The sequence below is a fragment of the Aethalodelphis obliquidens genome, unplaced genomic scaffold (assembly GCF_003676395.1).
Source record: "Aethalodelphis obliquidens isolate GAN/ISIS:26980383/991018 unplaced genomic scaffold, ASM367639v1 scaffold21, whole genome shotgun sequence".
NCBI classification, from domain to species: Eukaryota; Metazoa; Chordata; class Mammalia; order Artiodactyla; family Delphinidae; genus Aethalodelphis; species Aethalodelphis obliquidens.
This window is the reverse complement of record NW_020837965.1, coordinates 8,965,894-8,983,737: the sequence shown is the minus strand read 5'-3', so window position 1 is coordinate 8,983,737 and position 17,844 is coordinate 8,965,894. Positions and strand designations below refer to the sequence as shown.

The window sequence follows — 17,844 nt, the reverse complement described above, 5'->3', positions numbered from 1 at the left end:
AGTCTATTTATATCTCAAAATTAGATATTTTTTGTAATGCATGGGTATTATCTATGATCTCTTCCATGAATGGTCTTGTGATCAATGAAGTGGAGAGACCTCAGGATAACCCAACTGGCAGAGCAGACCTCTGGACACTTAGGGGAGAAGTTGGAAACTGTAGCAAAGCTAAATTTTTGAGAAATTTTAAAAGACAATATGGAGCTATTTGGAGCCTGTGGGGTTCTGCTGGGAACAAGACTTCTAAAATGACAAATATGTCTGAAAGGCTGTGGTCCAAGGCCATTTTTGCCAGCTATAAGCAGGGTCTCTGGAACCAGAGGAAGCACACAGCTCTTCTTAAAACTGAAGGTATTTATACTAGAGATGAAACTGACTTCTATCTAGGCAAGAGATACGCTTATGTGTACAAAGAATAGCACAGTAACTCCTGGTGGAAAACCTAACAAAACCAGAATAATCTGGGGAAAGGTAACTCACGCTCATGGAAACAGTGGCATGGTTTGTGCAAACTTCTGAAGCAACCTTCCTGCTAAGTCCATTGGACACAGAATCTGCGTGATGCTGTACCCTTCAAGGATTTAAACTTATTGAAAAGTACATAAATAAAAGTGTAGTTTGGTAAAAAAAAAAAAAAAACAAAGAGGCAATTTGGAAATATTACTACTCACATATATTTTAAAAAGTTCACAATATCTATCCAATGAAAACATATAGAATTTATAAAGAACTCAGGCTGATTTTTCATGATATGAAAACAGTAAGAATCAATTTGTCAATTGACCCTTTAACTTTTAGAATACGGGACAAGTAATACTGTCTCCTATATAAAGGCATCCACACTCTTGAACACTAGCACTCAAATAAATATAAATTACATTTCCTTAAGAAATTAGGAAAATACAAGTTTCTAAACTACATTATTTGCATTAGTCCTCACATTTTGCATTTTAAACTTAAAAGGCTAAGATGTGAGAGGGAGTTTCTTTCATAGTGCTGTTAGAACTCTACTAAGGAAGAAATGGAAGAAGGAAAAAGGGAAATTGAATTTGACCTTGAGATTTTTCATATTTTTCAAAATAAAGGATATATTTATGAAATTTGTGAAATTACTCTAAAGCTTTTCTCGCTTTTGGAATTAAAATATAATTTGTGTCACATGTGTCATTTCTTTATCAGCAAATTTGGAACTTATTATCTCTAAAGATTTAGTATTAAAAGAAGATTCATGTCTGAAAACTGTGGCTACTGTTTTACGTATTAAATGTGCCAGTATCAGAACTGGAGAGTGAAGTAAATGGAAAACGCCAGTTTCTAGCCAGGAAATTAAAATAAAAGAAGAAAAAAAGTAGCACCAGCATGTAAACCCTTAAATCAGTGCTGTCGGGAATGTGACAGAACACTTTACTCTCTCCTTGGGGCTTTGGTTTGCAGATGCATTTGTGTCAGAAGGTTTCACTTAAGGAAAGAAGTGAAGCTGGAGCACAAATCAAAAAACAAAGGGTTCAGTTTAACAGCTAGAGTTTGAATGAATGAGAAAAGTTCTGGTCTACCTTTCATTAGATTCATCACTTAGTTATGATTTCTCTTTATCTGAGGGGTCATGTTTAACCCTCTGGACATTTTTAAACTATATTCTTTAAAATATAACTAAAAACTCCTGTTTCAATCATGATGAAAAAAAATATATTTCTCCAGAATCCACTTAATGCGGTTAAGCACAATCTCCCGTTAAAAGTTCCAAAATCAAAATTTAATGAAATTGACATACTTTTAGAGATATCTTCCAAATCACTTTGCCTTTATCATATCAGAAAGGCATTTACCTCCACATATTATGTGTGTATATTATATATATATATATATATATATATATATATATGTATGCATGTATATGTATATAAAATTCAAGACCAACAAGCTATAGGGTTTAAGGGGGATTTGAAATTTTTAGAACTTAGGGTAGTCACGAAACCTTGCCAGAAACTCAAAATAGTGAATATAGTTTATGATCACAGTGAAACACACTACAATTCACTTAAAATGGAAGGAATTCCAATGCTCTGCCACAGAGGGAACAGAATTCAATACACACAAAAAAACACACCCAAACTATCTCACATTTAATAACAAGAAGTCAGTTTTGAAATGTTTCACTGTGGTAGTTTTGACCCCTTGGCCACAAGTTTCTCCATTTCTGTATTCATAACTTACTTTCCTTCACAATTTCTACACTCATCTTCCTTTTTTCTTCGCTTGCCAGGTACCATTATCTTTTTCCCCTACATTCCTAACATTTTTGTTCTGAAGATTGGTTTCTTGTTTACTTTGCCTAGGCTACACATTCCAGCAAAAAGTATCAAAATGTAGTGGCAAACACACTCTAAAAAAATTCTATTTATAAAGGGATATTTTTATTCTCTTATCTTTCTCTTTTATTTTAACATGTTTTTCTTCTTATTTTACTGGGTCATAGAATTTAAAATACATAGGATATTTGCCCAAGAGATATTTGTTGGGCAATCATATATCTATAATCATATTTTGTGGATATATATATATATATATATATATATATCAACAAAATTCCTTTGACAGAGGAGAGGATTTGAGAAAGTATGAGTACATGAAGTAAATCTTTTTCTTTGAAAAGGCTCCCACTTTAATTTACAAAATTATCTCCTCCTTCTGGGTTAGATAAATAAATCTCATGCTCAAAATATTTTTTTTAAAAAGTCAGTTTCATATATTTAAAAACTATCACTGGCTTTAGCCTATGAAAATAATGAAAAATTCTATCTCTTTATCTAGAGAAGTATTTATTCAACATTCCAACATTTGCCAAAAAAAAAAAAAAAAAACTTCTGGAAAAGCTTTGTGAGGGATACAGAAGGAAGATCTACTACATATGTGATGGGTGTCTATTTCAGCAAATCATAGTCTTTGCCTAGTGGGAAATTGTATTAGTGCATTCAAGCTGCTACAACAAAAATACTACAGAATGTGTGACTTATAAACAGCAAGAATTTATTGCTCACAATTCTGGAGGTTGGAGGTCCAAGATCAAGATGCCAGCATGGTTAAGTTGTGGTAAAGGTCTTCTTCCAGGTACAGACTGTTGACTTCTCACTGTGTCTTCATATGGTAGAAGAGGCCAGGGGGGTGGGTGGGTCTGTAGGATTCTTTTATAAAGACACTAATCCCATTCATGAGGGCTTCACCCTCATAACTTAAGCACCTGCCAAAGCCCTTACCTCCTAATACCATTGCATTGAGCATTAGGATTTCAGTATATGAATTTTGGGAGAAACACAAACATTCAGACCATAACATTCCACCCCAGTCATACAAAATTCATATCCTTCTCACATATCACCAACTCAAAAGTTTATGTCCAAAGTTTCATCTAAATATCATCTAAATCAGATACAGATGAGACTCCAGCTGTGAACCTGTGAAATCTAATATGTCGTGTGCTTCTGAAATACAATGCTGGGACAGGCATATTTTTCATTTATATTTCTCCAAAAGGGAGAAATATAAATGAAAAATAAATAATAGGTCCCAAGAAAGTCCAAAATCCTAAGGCCCACAGGTCAGGCAATCCTGCATTCTGGACACACAGAGGTAGGGATCCCCCTTTCAAAATATACTGGGTTGGCTCATAGCCCCCATGGCTTTGTTGGGCACAGCACACTCCATGGCTTTCATGTGTTGGAGTTCAATGCCTGTGACTCTCTTGGGTTGGAATCTCATACCAGTGGCTCTGCTGATATGAGGTCTTGGGGGCACACTCACCCCAATGGTTCCACTGAGTATTATCCTAGTGGACACTCTCTGCAGTCACCCCACCTGAGTTCATCACCCCATGGTTCTGGGCAGCTCCACATTTGAAATCTAGATGGAGGTGTAGAAGAAACATCCACACTCATGATAGGTATTTATTTCAGCAAATCATAGTCTTTGCCTAGTGCGAAACATACTAAGAACAGTTCCTCACTTCAAGGCATTTAAAATATGGTTTGAGAGAAGAGATAGCAAAGTGAAAAATTTTTAATTATAAGTTAAATGTAACATCAATATAACAATGAAATAATTGTTCTAATGGTGTGCATAATTAATATTAAAAAATTGTCCAGAAAATGATTGCTGTGGAAATTCAAAAGAGAGCAAGAACCTTGGTCTGAGAACATTAGAGAAATTTCTGAGAGTAGGTAGATTTAAGTTGGGTGACAAAGAGTAGGTCAGATTTGAACAAAGGCTAAATGTTCAGAGAGAAAAAAGATTAGCAATAATAAAGTATTCCACTAGCAACTTGATTGCCTGAAATAGAATTAACAGAGTTGACTTGGGGACAGAGAAAGCGATGATGATTTTAAAAATAAATACTAACTGAAGTTAAATTTTGTTTGCAGCATACTCATGGTGTGGAAAATCTTTTGCATTTTTCTGTGACTTCTGTACATCCAACTTAATATGATTAATTAATGGCTAATGCCTTTCTTTTATTGAAGACTTAAAATTGAAGAAAGGTATTAAAAGGAAGAAAAAACAACATGTGGATAGAAGAGGATAACAACTTTATATAGATAACTGTATTAGTTATCTAATAACAGCTTTGTTAATTATGACCATCTATATAAAATCCTAGTCTCATGTAAAATCATATTAATTTAAATAAAATTTTTATAAGCAGTCTTAGCTCATGATTCACATAAAAATATTGGATTCCCATATACCAGTAATTACCAACTAGAAAATGTAAAATTTTTAAAAATCCTACTCCCAATAGCACAAGAGCATAATGTTACTAGAAATACAAATAACCATACTGTAAATTCTTGGCAAAAAATTATAAAATAATATTAAAGGATAAAAAAGAGATGTGAATAAATGAAGAGATATAACATGATAATGAGCTGTAAAAGTGCCTTTTCTACCGGAATTAATCTATAAATTCAAAAGAATTGCAATAAAAAGAACACATTATTTTTCTTGGGACTCAGCAAGACATTCCTCAAATTCATATAAAAATGCAAAGTGCCAAAAGCAGTCAAGATAATGTTGAGAAAGAATAAGCAACAGTTTTGGGGTTCATATGTATCAAGACTCAAACTAATGAACATTGTAATTAAGGCAGTGCAGTTCTGGCACTTGAGACCAACGGAGTAATGGGGTCCATATTAGAGTTGGAAATAGATTCATACAGACGTGCACCTTGATATGACAAAGGTACTATTGCAAATACCTGTGGAATTAATGAATTATTTAATATATTGGTGTCCCCCTTTCATAACAAACAAAATAAGTTCTAGAGTAGGACTTTTCCAGGTGGAAAATTCCAATACAAAGTAGTTATTTTCTTCTCTCTTCTAGAAAAGCACTCCGCACCAAGGAGAAAAAGAAAAGAAACATACACACACACACACACACACACACATATTGCATCTTTGAGAAAATTAGAAAATACAAAAATATAGAAAGTACCTATCGGTATGTAGAAAGGGGCTACTGGGCAGGGTCATGGAAGGAAGAGAGTAGAGAACACACCCATTACAGAATTCAGGGTTGGCAAAGTATACTTTTCTATAGGTCCAGAAAAAGGGGTATAGCCTGATGGTCAAAAACAAAACTCCTGTCTTTGACCTTCTTTACAATGAATGCATGATGCAGGAGCTGGCATTAGGAATTTCCCAGGTCAACTGTGGTTTCAAGAAACATTTTCTACAGCATATTTTACAAGGTTGTTCCAAGATACCATGCTCTATATTAGCAATTCTTACCCAGGTCTCACAACCCACTGATGTGCCATGTAACGGTGTGGTAAATTACAGTGATTTGTTACTAAAACATAAAAAATTCCAAATTCCGTATCTTTTCTTAAATAAAGATGAATCGAGATTATTTCTAGTTATATTTCTCTCTCACTGGATATTGACCTGGCTTCAGCCGGTACACTTCATGTAAGTTTTGTCAGTCTTGTGTGTTCAGAGCAGAACAAATGGATTGAAAATCAATGCCCAGGGTTAGTTCTCCTTTTATGTTAAACTTATTAATGTCAGATGTGTTGTTACAGACCTGCATTTTGACAATGTTCTACACCAGAATATACGAAAATATATAAGTGGACTGTAATCTTTTTTTTTCTCTAAGAACCTACCTTGGAGGAGAGAACTTCTGAGAACCCTGGGAAGCTTCCCTTGTGCTCAGATGCTTTTTGTTCAGACATCTGCTGGCCAGAGGTTCAGCAGGGAAGCGGAGGATGTGTGTTTCTAGTATATTGCAAGAACATCCAACAGGACCAAAAATAAAAATTACTGAAGAAAGAATTTTTTCCTCTTCTTCTTTTATTTCCATGTTCATGGCCTCATGGCATTGCCCCTTGGGAGAAGAGAGGCAACAGTAGAAAACCTACCAGGCAAAGACTCATTTCTACAAAATACTTCCCTGTCAACACCTTAATTCCAGCAGAGACTGTTCCTGCTCCTCAAATTAGTACCAGAGTTTGTAAGACAAACCTAATAGTGGGACACAAGGGCTACACACCTGAAAGGAAACCTTTGTCTTTTCTCAAAAAAAAAAAAGGAATCAGGAATTCAGGAATATTTTTATTACATCTCACAGAGTTCCTTTGACTGGTTTATTGCTCACTTTTTTTCCATTGCTCCATAAAGGGTGAGAGAGAATGCTGAGTGGTGAAGGCTGGGGGAAGCATTAATCTTTTATATACATTCTAAGTTGTTGCTTTATCTGACAAAATGTTTCCTTCTGGGGAGGAGAGTGTTTGCATATTTCCAGATCTCCATTTTTTATTTATTTATTTTTTTTTTTTGCGGTACGCCGGCCTCTCACTGTTGTGGCCTCTCCCATTGTGAAGCACAGGCTCATGACGTGCAGGCTCAGCGGCCATGGCTCACGGGCCCAGCCGCTCCGCGGCATATGGGATCCTCCCGGACCGGGGCATGAACCCGTGTCCCCTGCATCATCAGGCGGACTCTCAACCACTGCGCCACCAGGGAAGCCTTCTTTTTTGTCTTTAATGAGGAAAGCACTAATGGATCACAGAACATTCTCTGTCTACTTGTAACTTTGTTTGCTTGTTTCTTTTTTCTGCACTTGGTCTTGTTTTATGATCTGATGTTGTATGAAGAGCTTTTGATTTCATAAAGTACTACCATTAGGAATCAACATAGCGGTGCCATGTTCTTCTTAAAAAATAGAATATATACCTTTTAAAAAAGAAGATTCCTACTGACTATCAATGGAGCATACTTTTTTCCTAGACTTTTCCATTTATATATTTATCCCATAGATAATATTGATCAGTTACTATATGATAGGCCATAAACTGCAATATGTGAGAAGACATTTTTGCTATTTAAGTGCTTAATACCTTGGCAATGAGGGAAATAAAAATGTATATCCCTGTAAAGTCAAAATGATAAGTGTGAAATAGGTGATAAAAATGAGAAGGGATAATGGTGAAGATTCAGATTTCAGAAGATGACATTTCATCTGGGTGGATGTGGTTAAAGGATACCAACTGCTTGAGGATATAATGAATTTTTGTAGGAGAAATTGATAAAAATCAAGTTGATAAAAATTGGTAGAAATCTGGAAACAAGTTCAAAATTAAATCATTTATAGCAAAATATTAGCAATAATACTTAAGAACACTCTAAATAATACATTATGTCCCTAGCATACTTTATTTTATTTTTTTCAATATTTATTTATTTTTGGCTGCTTTGGGTCTTTGTTGCTGCGTTCGAGCTTTCTCTAGTTGCAGCGAGAGGGGGCCACTCTTTGCTGCAGTGCGCGGGCCTCTCGCTGCAGTGACCTCTCCTGTGGCAGAGCATGGGCTCTAGGTACTTGGACTTCTGCAGTTGTGGCACTCGGGCTCAGTAGTTGTGGCTCACGGGCTCGAGTGCAGGCTCAGCAGCTGTGGTGTATGGGCTTAGTTGCTCCGTAGCATGTGGGATCTTCCCAGACGAGGGCTTGAGCCCCTGTCCCCTGCATTGGCAGGCAGATTCTTAACCACTGTGCCACCAGGGAAGCCCTGTCCCATACTTTATAGCTTATAAAAGATTTTTAGTTTCTTTTATCTCTAAGTGTTCAGAGACCATGGGCAGCACTGCTAAAGCCTTTCTTCTCATCCTCCATCCACCATAGAGATGTGGGAAAGACACTTATTCAGTTTCTCTGGCAACTAGGAATGACTGTGGGACCCAATTCTCACCCATGAGAGATGAACTCAAGTCTGCTGGTATGAAAGAGAAGAGAAAACATTGCTTTTCCTGATAAAAAGAGACAGGTACAACTGCATCTTGCCTTACTTTCTTTTTTTTTCCCCTCAGATGTGAACACAATGCTTGATGCTAAAGTAGTCACCCTATAAGAATGAGAGAAAATGCAAGAGAATATTAGAGCCCCCAAGCCTGGCAGAGACAAGCTTCTGAACCAATGGGAGCAGCAGACTGTTCGTAGGTGAGCAAATTGATTTCAATTATTATAAGTTATATTCTGTATTTCAGAGGAATAAATCTCATTTGGTGAGTGTGTGTTGGGAGAGGGAGAGGATTTTGCCCCCAAAGGACATTTGGCAATATCTGGAGACATTTGTGGTTGTTATAACTAAGAAGTACTGGCGTCTGGTGGGTAGAGTCCAACAATGCTGGTAAACATCCCACACAGCCCTCACAGCCAAGGACCATCAGACCCCAAAGTTCAGTAGTTCCAAGGTGGAGAAACTTTGATTTAAAAAGTTATCTGAAACCAATACTGTGGTCTGAATGTCTGTGCCCACCCTGTCCCTTGCAAAAAAAAGTTCATGTGTTAAAATCCTAACCCCACACATGATGGTATTAGGAGGTGGGGACTGGTGTCTATAGAAACCCCACAGAGATCCCTTTGTTTTCCACTATGTGAGGACAGAGCAAGAAGGCCCTATCTATGAACAAGGGAGACTTTATCAACCACCACACTGCATCTGCTAGCACCTTGATTTCAAACATCCCAGCCTCCAGAATGTGTGAGAAATAAGTTTCGTTGTTTATGAGCCACCCAGTCTGTGGTATTTTGTTACAGCAGCCTGAATCGACTCAGATGGCCAGTTAGCCAAACATCCCCAATTGATAATCAGAGCAATTCTTCATTTTACTCACAAAGAATGGCCGGTATGTTTTCATGTTGGCCTGTACTTACTAAACCATGATCCGATCAGTCCTTTCTATTACACTTTTCCATAGCTGTACTATTTCTATTTAACACCTGCTGCTTGTAACATTCAGGGTTATAAAAGTTTGTAATTCTCTGTTTGTGTCGACTTACTTGACAGCATGAATACTCCAGCTGCCCTGGGCTGTGAGCACCCACTGCAGTGTTCAACCTGCCCTAAGCAGTAGTCCCAAGAAACTTACTGAATGAATGAAGGTTTGGGTTCTGAATTCCTAGGAATTAAATATATATATATATATATATATATATATATATATATATGTATTCTTGATGTGGCTTAAACATAAAAATACACTTATTGGATTTTGATAAGAGAAATGATTATCCTCTGTTGTGTAGTTCATGGAATTATGAGTGAATTTTGTTCCCCCTGAACTTAAACAAAGTTAAACTTTTCCATAATAATGGCTGAGTCAAAATACTATACTGTTTTTTCTTATTCTTCTATTGTTGAAAGTAACTACATATAATAAAAGAAACAATTCTTGTCAGATGATGCTTTTATACAGTAACTCTAAAAACAATCAAGATTTTAAATATATTTTTTCACCTAGATTATAATAATGACTTTTTAGTTTGCACATTTTAGAAACATTTTACACTATACTTAATAATCTGTACACTAGGTACTTTCTTAGAATATTTTTACAAAACTAAGCATTCAAGAAATGGGTGAAAATAGGAATTTTGTATATCAATTAATCAGATTGAAAATTAGTTGAAACATGGAAATTAATATTCACTCATTTTTAGAATAAAAGTATAAATATATTACATAAGTATATTTATATAAATATAGTGGTTATTTTATCAGAGTATAATGTAATAGTAAATTATATAGAATTATAATATATTATAGTAATAAAAATTAGTTGCTTTTTGGAGCACTTACTTTGTGGCTGGTACTTTCTAAGCACTCTGCTGGGTTATATTGTTTAATCCTCACAATAGCCTTCAGATTAATACTTCGAATATGCCCAATTTTCAGATGAAGAAATATTAATGAAACTCACCTAAGACAATATAGGTAGTTAGTGATAGAGTCAGTATATATATTCTCTTTACAACTAAAATATTATGTGACAAAATATATGAAACATAAAAAGCAGAAATAATCTGCTCGTAATCAGGTGAGAAGAGTTGGCCCCAGGTACATGTGGCTTCTGGTTTGCTTCCCCAAGCCAAAATCATCTGCAATTTGAGTGCCATTTTTCCTGATAAAATGTATTATTATTGCATATATATATATATATATGTATATATATACCAATAGCCACATGTTACAGTTTATTTATATATTACTAAGTATATATAATAAATACAAGCACTTTTGCATTTACTTATTTTAATAATGTGAATGCTACACCTTTGACTCTGAAAAAATATATCAAAATGATAAGAATTTTGAACTTGGATTCACCATGTCTGCATATGAATTTTGACTCTGTCATTCACTGGCTAGCTGAGGCTATGAGACTATGTCACCTTCCTGAGACTGCTTATCTATAAAATGTGGCAATTGACCCCCTCCTAAATTATTTGTGTTATTTGCAGGTGAAGACCCTAGTACATTGTCAGAGACGTAGTTGCTAATCAATAAATGGCCATTATTTTATTACCCTTTCAGTCAGTTAATAAATATTAATACATATTAACGTTTGGTTTCAGCATGGCATTTATGTTACCTTTACTATATTTTACTTATTTCAAAATTTTACTACATAATAGCTCTTATTCATGAGGTTATGCATTTAATTACATGACCCATCATTTACCCAATGCACATGTCAGAAGTATTAGTGCACTTATAGAAGTATTTACCAAATTCTCAGCTCATCTGCAGTTGACTATTTTGACTTTGAAAGAGAAAATGTAAGCTGCTTGGATGTTTACATTACTGATATTTACTATTATAATTCTTATGTTTACTAAAATAAGATGGTCCTTTTCCAAAAGATATTTAGATCTTTCAAACTACATTCCATGTAGTACAGATTTTCTAAATGTTTTGGATGAGAAAATCATATAAAACCAAAATGTGTAATAATCTTTACAATTAATTATTTTGAGATAGGAATTTATTGCATGAAATAATCTTATAAAGTTGGCTATACCTTATTTACTCTAAAATGTGGACTACAAGGTAATTATGTTAGGTAAATATAACAGCTCATTTAGTTTAAATATGTAACTAATGAGACAAACTCACAGGTTTAATTGCATTAAAGGTCAATCAGCTTTGCTTTGCTCCATGGAAACAGATTTCACTCCAAACTCTAGCTACCCTCATCACAAATGAATGAAAATAATCATAAGAAATTGCAAGACACTGAAGCATTTGAACAAAGTTCATCATCACAACTAGGTAAAGTCTTCTGAATGGCAAGTCAATAATACCATTAAAATAATACACAAAACTTACAGTTTTTAAAAACATAGAAATAACTTTAAAGTTTTATTTTTTTAAACTAGGGTGCTCATAAAAGATTTACTTTCTAGTATGATTCCATAAATAGATATGGAGCTTCTTATTACACATGTTTGAAATGTGAGTGACTGTGCCTAGCATTCAAAGTCCACTCTGAACTGAAACTCTATATTTCAAAGTCTTCTCTCCCATTCTTCCTATTATGTCTCCTTCATGACCATCCGTGAACATGTCATACTTGTTTTGGCTTTATTCTTTATTTGACCCTCTTGTTTTGTCACTTTCCTTCCCTATCACAGCTCATAGTCTTTACTTTTTAATACATAGCTAATAAAAATATCTGTGAAAAACATATATGCAATGGCACTATACTTTAAAAAACACCATTAGATAAATTAAAGTAAGTTGCTCCTCAGAATAACCCAATGCGTAAGTAACATGGTTAGACGGAACTGATTTAAAGAATGAAGAAATTAAAATACAATAATGCTAATTGATTTTGTCACACTGAAAGTTAATAACAGGATCTTTAAGATCACCATGATTCTATTTCTGTGCCTTCTCCCAAACGTCACACTCAACTACTGAATGGTCTTTACAACTGGGACTTCTTAAATCTCTCATGTTGTACAAGAACTCTGCTTCTTGCCTTTCAAGTTCTCTGTGGTCTTCATGTGATTTCCCTTGGAAATAGATGTAAAGAGGATCCTCTTGAGCATTGTCTATTAGATCCTTATATAAGGTACAACCAAGAAAAGGCCTTGACCTATCTCTAGTTTGTTTCTTCTACTATCAAGAATTCTCATGTATGCCAAGTAGTTGTTCTTTTACTCATAGACCAACACTTCTCATACAGTACATTATTTCCAAGTTCAGTAAGATTTTATCCCGCTATAGCTATTTTACTGAATTCTGAACTTTCTCTTCAATCAAATTGTTCACGTTAAAGCAGACAGCACACCATACTTAGACGTTTTTTCACTGATCCTTTCATATGAACCCATTATAATATGTTTCAGTACAGCTTTAGAAAAATAAAGTTAGTTAGATAAATCTGGTAAATAGCAATCCTTCTGTAAGTGAGTAAAAATAAAGAAGAATGTAAAATTAAGTTATAATACAATTTAAGAAGTAAAGTTTTTTTCACTCATTCCAAATGTAGTATGTAAACAAAGTGTTATAAAATTTAAAAAGGAGGATATCATGTCCACAGACAACAATTTTAGGAAAGAGAACCTACTGTAATTTCAGGGAAAAATATAAATACTTTCTTTTGGATAGAGGATGTGTGTGTGTGTGTGTGTGTGTGAGAGAGAGAGAGAGAGAGAGAGAGACACAGAGAGAGAAAGACAGAGAGAAGGACTTAATTATCATATTACAAAGCAAATAGGCACTACAAAGCAAGTAGGTACTATGTATTTTTGAAAAAATAAAAATTTAGAGGAAAATGAGAAGTTTCTCTGAGTATCATATTAAATTAATGTTAACTTTACATTTCAAGAAATTACTACTATTAGTAGTCATAGCACATTTTTCTGAAAAAACTCAAAGATGTTAAATTTCCATGGAGAAGTGGAGAGTAAGCACAAATTTCACCTTTTCTACCAGAAACTGGGGGAAATGCTGAAGAAAGATAAAAGCAAGTAAGTTCAAGTTTGAAGTCAACTGTATTGTATCAAATTATACTGTCATTAGTATTATGTATCAATTATGATAAATACAAACTTTAATAACGTCTATTAAATTGTAAGTCATTTGAAAAGTCATCATCATGCTTTGATCAATTTATAGGTATGGACAAAATAGGGCAGGATTTCCCAGATTAAAAATAGCTGTTCTGCAGGAAAAGTTAAAACATGTGTTGTGCTATTCTTTCACCTATTAATCAACAGCACAAAATAGACATGTGAAAACTCAATACCTATAAATTGATGTCTATCTCAAAAACTAAACTAATTACATATATTATGGGTCATTTTATTTATTTTTTACTATGTTAACATAAAATTTTAGGCTTTAAGTAAAAAGTACTGAGATTTCATGGTATGTAATTTTCCCACTTGCCAGTGCAGGACTCATTTTAAATTAATAGTTTGAAAAATCTATTTTTGTGTTGACTTTTTAGTTCTCTTAGCATTCAGTGACTTACTACTCAAATCCTGCTTTCTAGAAAACTGCTTTCTAAGGAAATAAGATCCATTAACCAAAATATATAACCATTCACAAATATGCAAGAAGCATCTAATAAAAGTGGCTCTGTGCTATGTTTTTCCTATTTCCCTATTATTTTCATTTAAGAAACAGAAAAGAAACAGTAGCATATTTTATTTATTTGGCTAAAATTTCTAAAGTTATTCATAAAAATATTCTAAAGATAAAACTCTCCTGACAACTTTAACAACAAAACAAGTTGACTAGAACAATAGAATATAGAATTAAAATAAACAAGAAACTCATTAGGTAAATGTATACATACTGTGCAAAAGTTTGTCCAAATATTTACTTCAAATGATGTCTCTCTCCATCAGATATTTGTCTGTCTTTGTAGAGTGGAGGTTCAACTTAATTCAGCAAATATTGAGTACCTATTATTTACCAAACAGAGGCTCAATTTTATGGAGGCTATAAAGAGTATACAACTCTATTCCTGTAATTACTGAATTGAAAATATATATGGATACAACACTGGCTCACATGCAACAATTAGACAAGTATATAATTAAGTCTTTTTTTTAAATTTATTAAAAATAACTAATGTTTATACAGGTAAGATCAATATTGTGTGTTATCAGAATAAAATAAATCAGAGTTTGTTGGCAGGTTAAGAAGTTGTATGGAAAGGTTGGAAAGAAATTGAGCTTTAAAACAGTGTAATAACTATTTTATTTATTTATTTATTTTTAACATCTTTATTGGTATATAATTGCTTACAATGGTGTGTTAGTTTCTGTTGTATAACAAAGTGATTCAGCTATACATATACATACATCCCATATCTCCTCCCTCTTGCATCTCCCTCCCACCCTTCTATCCCACCCCTCTAGGTGGTCACAAAGCATGGAGCTGATCTCCCTGTGCTATGTGGCTGCTTCCCACTAGCTATCTATTTTACATTTGGTAGTGTATATATGTCCATGCCACTCTCCAGTTCGTCCCAGCTTACACTTCCCCCTCCCCATGTCCTCAAGTCCATTCTGTATGTCTGCGTCTTTATTCCTGTCCTGCCCCTAGGTTCTTCAGAACCTTTTTTTTTTTTTTAAGATTCTATATATATGTGTTAACATACAGTATTGTTTCTTCTTTTTCTGAATTACTTCACTCTGTATGACAGTCTCTAGGTCCATCCACCTCACTACAAATAACTCAATTTCATTTCTTTTTATGGCTGAGTAATATTCCATTGTATATATGTTCCACATCTTCTTTATCCATTTATCTGTCGACGGATGGACACTTAGGTTGCTTCCATGTCCTGGCTATTGTAAATAGAGTGGCAATAAACATTATGGTATGTCACTGTTTTTGAATTATGGTCTTCTCAGAGTATATGCCCAGGAGTGGGATTGCTGGGTCGTATGGTAGTTCTATTTTTAGCTTTTTGAGGAACCTCCATACTGTTTTCCATAGTGGCTGTATCAATTTACATTCCCACCAACAGTGCAAGAGGGTTCCCTTTTCTCCACACCCTCTCCAGCATTTACTGTTTGCAGATTTTTTGATGATGGCCATTCTGATCAGTGTGAGGTGATACCTCATTGCAGTTTTGATTTGCATTTCTCTGATAATTAGTGATGTCGAGCATCCTTTCTTGTATTTGTTAGCAATCTGTATATCTTCTTTGGAGAAATGTCTATTTAGGTCTTCTATCCATTTTGGGATTGGGTTGTTTGTTTTTTGATATTGAACTGCATGAGCTGTTTGTATATTTTGGAGATTAATCCTTTGTTGATTACTTTGCAATTATTTTCTACCATTTTGAAGGTTGTCTTTTCATCTTGTTTATGGTTTCCTTTGCTGTGCAAAAGCTTTGAAGTTTCATTAGGTCCCATTCATTTTTTTTTTGCTTTTATTTCCATTTCTCAAGGAAGTAGGTCAAAAAGGATCTTGCTGTGATTTATGTCATAGAGTGTTCTACTAGGTTTTCCTCTAAGAGTTTTATAGTATCTGGCCTTACATTTAGGTCTTGAATCCATTTTGAGTTTATTTTTGTGTACGGTGTTAGGGAGTGTTCTAATTTCATTCTTTTACATGTAGCTGTCCAGTTTTCCCAGCACCACTTACTGAACAGGCTGTCTTTTCTCCATTGTATATTCCTGCCTCTTTTATCAAAGATAAAGTGACTATATGTGCGTGGGTTTATCTCTGGGCTTTCTATCCTGTTCCATGATCTATATATATATATATCTCTTTGTGCCAGTACCATACTGTCTTGATTACTGTATCTTTGTAGTATAGTCTGAAGTCAGGGAGCCTGAATCCTCCAGCTCCGTTTTTCTTTCTCAAGATTGCTTTGTCTGTTTGGCATCTTTTGTGTTTACAAAGAAATTCTGAAAATTTTTGTTCTAATTCTGTGAAAAATGACATTGGTAGTTTTATAGGGATTGCATTGAATCTTTAGATTTCTTTGGGTAGTATAGTTATTTTCACAATGTTGATTCTCCCAATCCAAGAACATGGTAATTCTCTCCATCTGTTTGTATCACCTTTAATTTCTTTCATCAGTGTCTTATAGTTTTGTGCATACAGGTCTTTTGTCTCCTTAGGTAGGTTTATTCCTAAGTATTTTATTCTTTTTGTTGCAGTGGTAACTGGGAGTGTTTCCTTAATTTCTTTTTCATATTTTTCATCATTAGTGTGTAGGAATGCAAGAGATTGCTGTGCATTAATTTTGTATCCTGCTACTTGACCAAATTCATTGATTAGCTCTAGTAGTTTTCAGGTAGCATCTTTAGGATTCTTTATGTATAGTTTCATGTCATTTGCAAATAGTGACAGCTTTACTTCTTCTTTTCTGATTTGAATTACTTTTATTTCTTTTTCTTCTCTGATTGATCTGGCTAAAACTTCCAGAACTATGTTGAATAATAGTGGAGAGAGTGGACAGCCTTGTCTTCTTCCTGATCTTAAAGGAAATGGTTTCAGTTTTTCACCATTGAGAACAAAGTTTGCTGTGGGTTTTTCATTTATGGCCTTTATTATGTTAAGGTAAGTTCCCTCTATGCCTACTTTCTAGAGGGTTTTTATCAAAAATGGGTGTTGGGCTTCCCTGGTGGCTCAGTGTTTGAGAGTCTGCCTGCCGATGCAGGGGACATGGGTTCATGCCCCGGTCCAGGAAGATCCCACATGCCGCGGAGTGGCTAGGCCCGTGAGCCATGGCCACTGGGCCTGCACGTCCAAGGCCTGTGCTCCACAATGGGAGAGGCCACAACAGTGAGAGGCCCGTGTACTGCAAAAAAATAAATAAATAAATTTAAAAAATGGGTGTTGACTTTTTTGAAAGCTTTTTCTGCATCTATTGAGATTATCATATGGTTTTTCTCCTTCAATTTGTTAATAAGGTTTATCACATTGATTGATTTGTGTATATTGAAGAATCCTTGAATTCCTGGCATAAACCCAACGTGATCATGGTGTACGTCTCTTGTAATGTGCTGTTGGATTCTGTTTTCTAGGATTTTGTTGAGGATTTTTGCATCTATGTTCATCAGTGATATTGTCCTGTAGTAGTCTTTTTGGTGGCATCTTTGTCTGATTTTGGTATCAGGGTGATGGTGGCCTCATAGAATGATTTTGGGAGTGTTCCTCCCTCTGCTGTATTTTCGAAGAGCTTGAGAAGATAGGTTTTAGCTCTTCTCTAAATGTTTGACAGTATTTGCCTGTAAAGCCATCTGGTCCTGGGTTTTTGTTTGTTGGAGGATTTTTAATCACAGTTTCAGTTTCAGTGCTTGTGATTGGTCTCTTTATATTTTCTATTTCTTCCTGATTCAGTCTCAGAAAGTTGCACTTTTGTAAGAATTTGAGTATTTCTTCCAGGGTTCCATTATATTGGCATACAGTTGCTTGTAGTAATCTCTCATTATCCTTTGTATTTCTTCAGGGTCATTTGTTACTTCTCCTTTTTACATTTCTAATCCTACTGATTTGAGTCTTCATTCTTTTCTCTTGGTGAGTCTGACTAA

The 17,844-nt window shown here is 34.7% G+C and overlaps 1 pseudogene; it reads left to right on the top strand.

The window, feature by feature from the left end:
* Window positions 1-257: 257 nt before the first annotated feature.
* LOC113627762 (60S ribosomal protein L35a pseudogene) lies at window positions 258-637 on the top strand (annotated as a pseudogene).
* The last annotated feature ends 17,207 nt before the right edge of the window (window positions 638-17,844 follow it).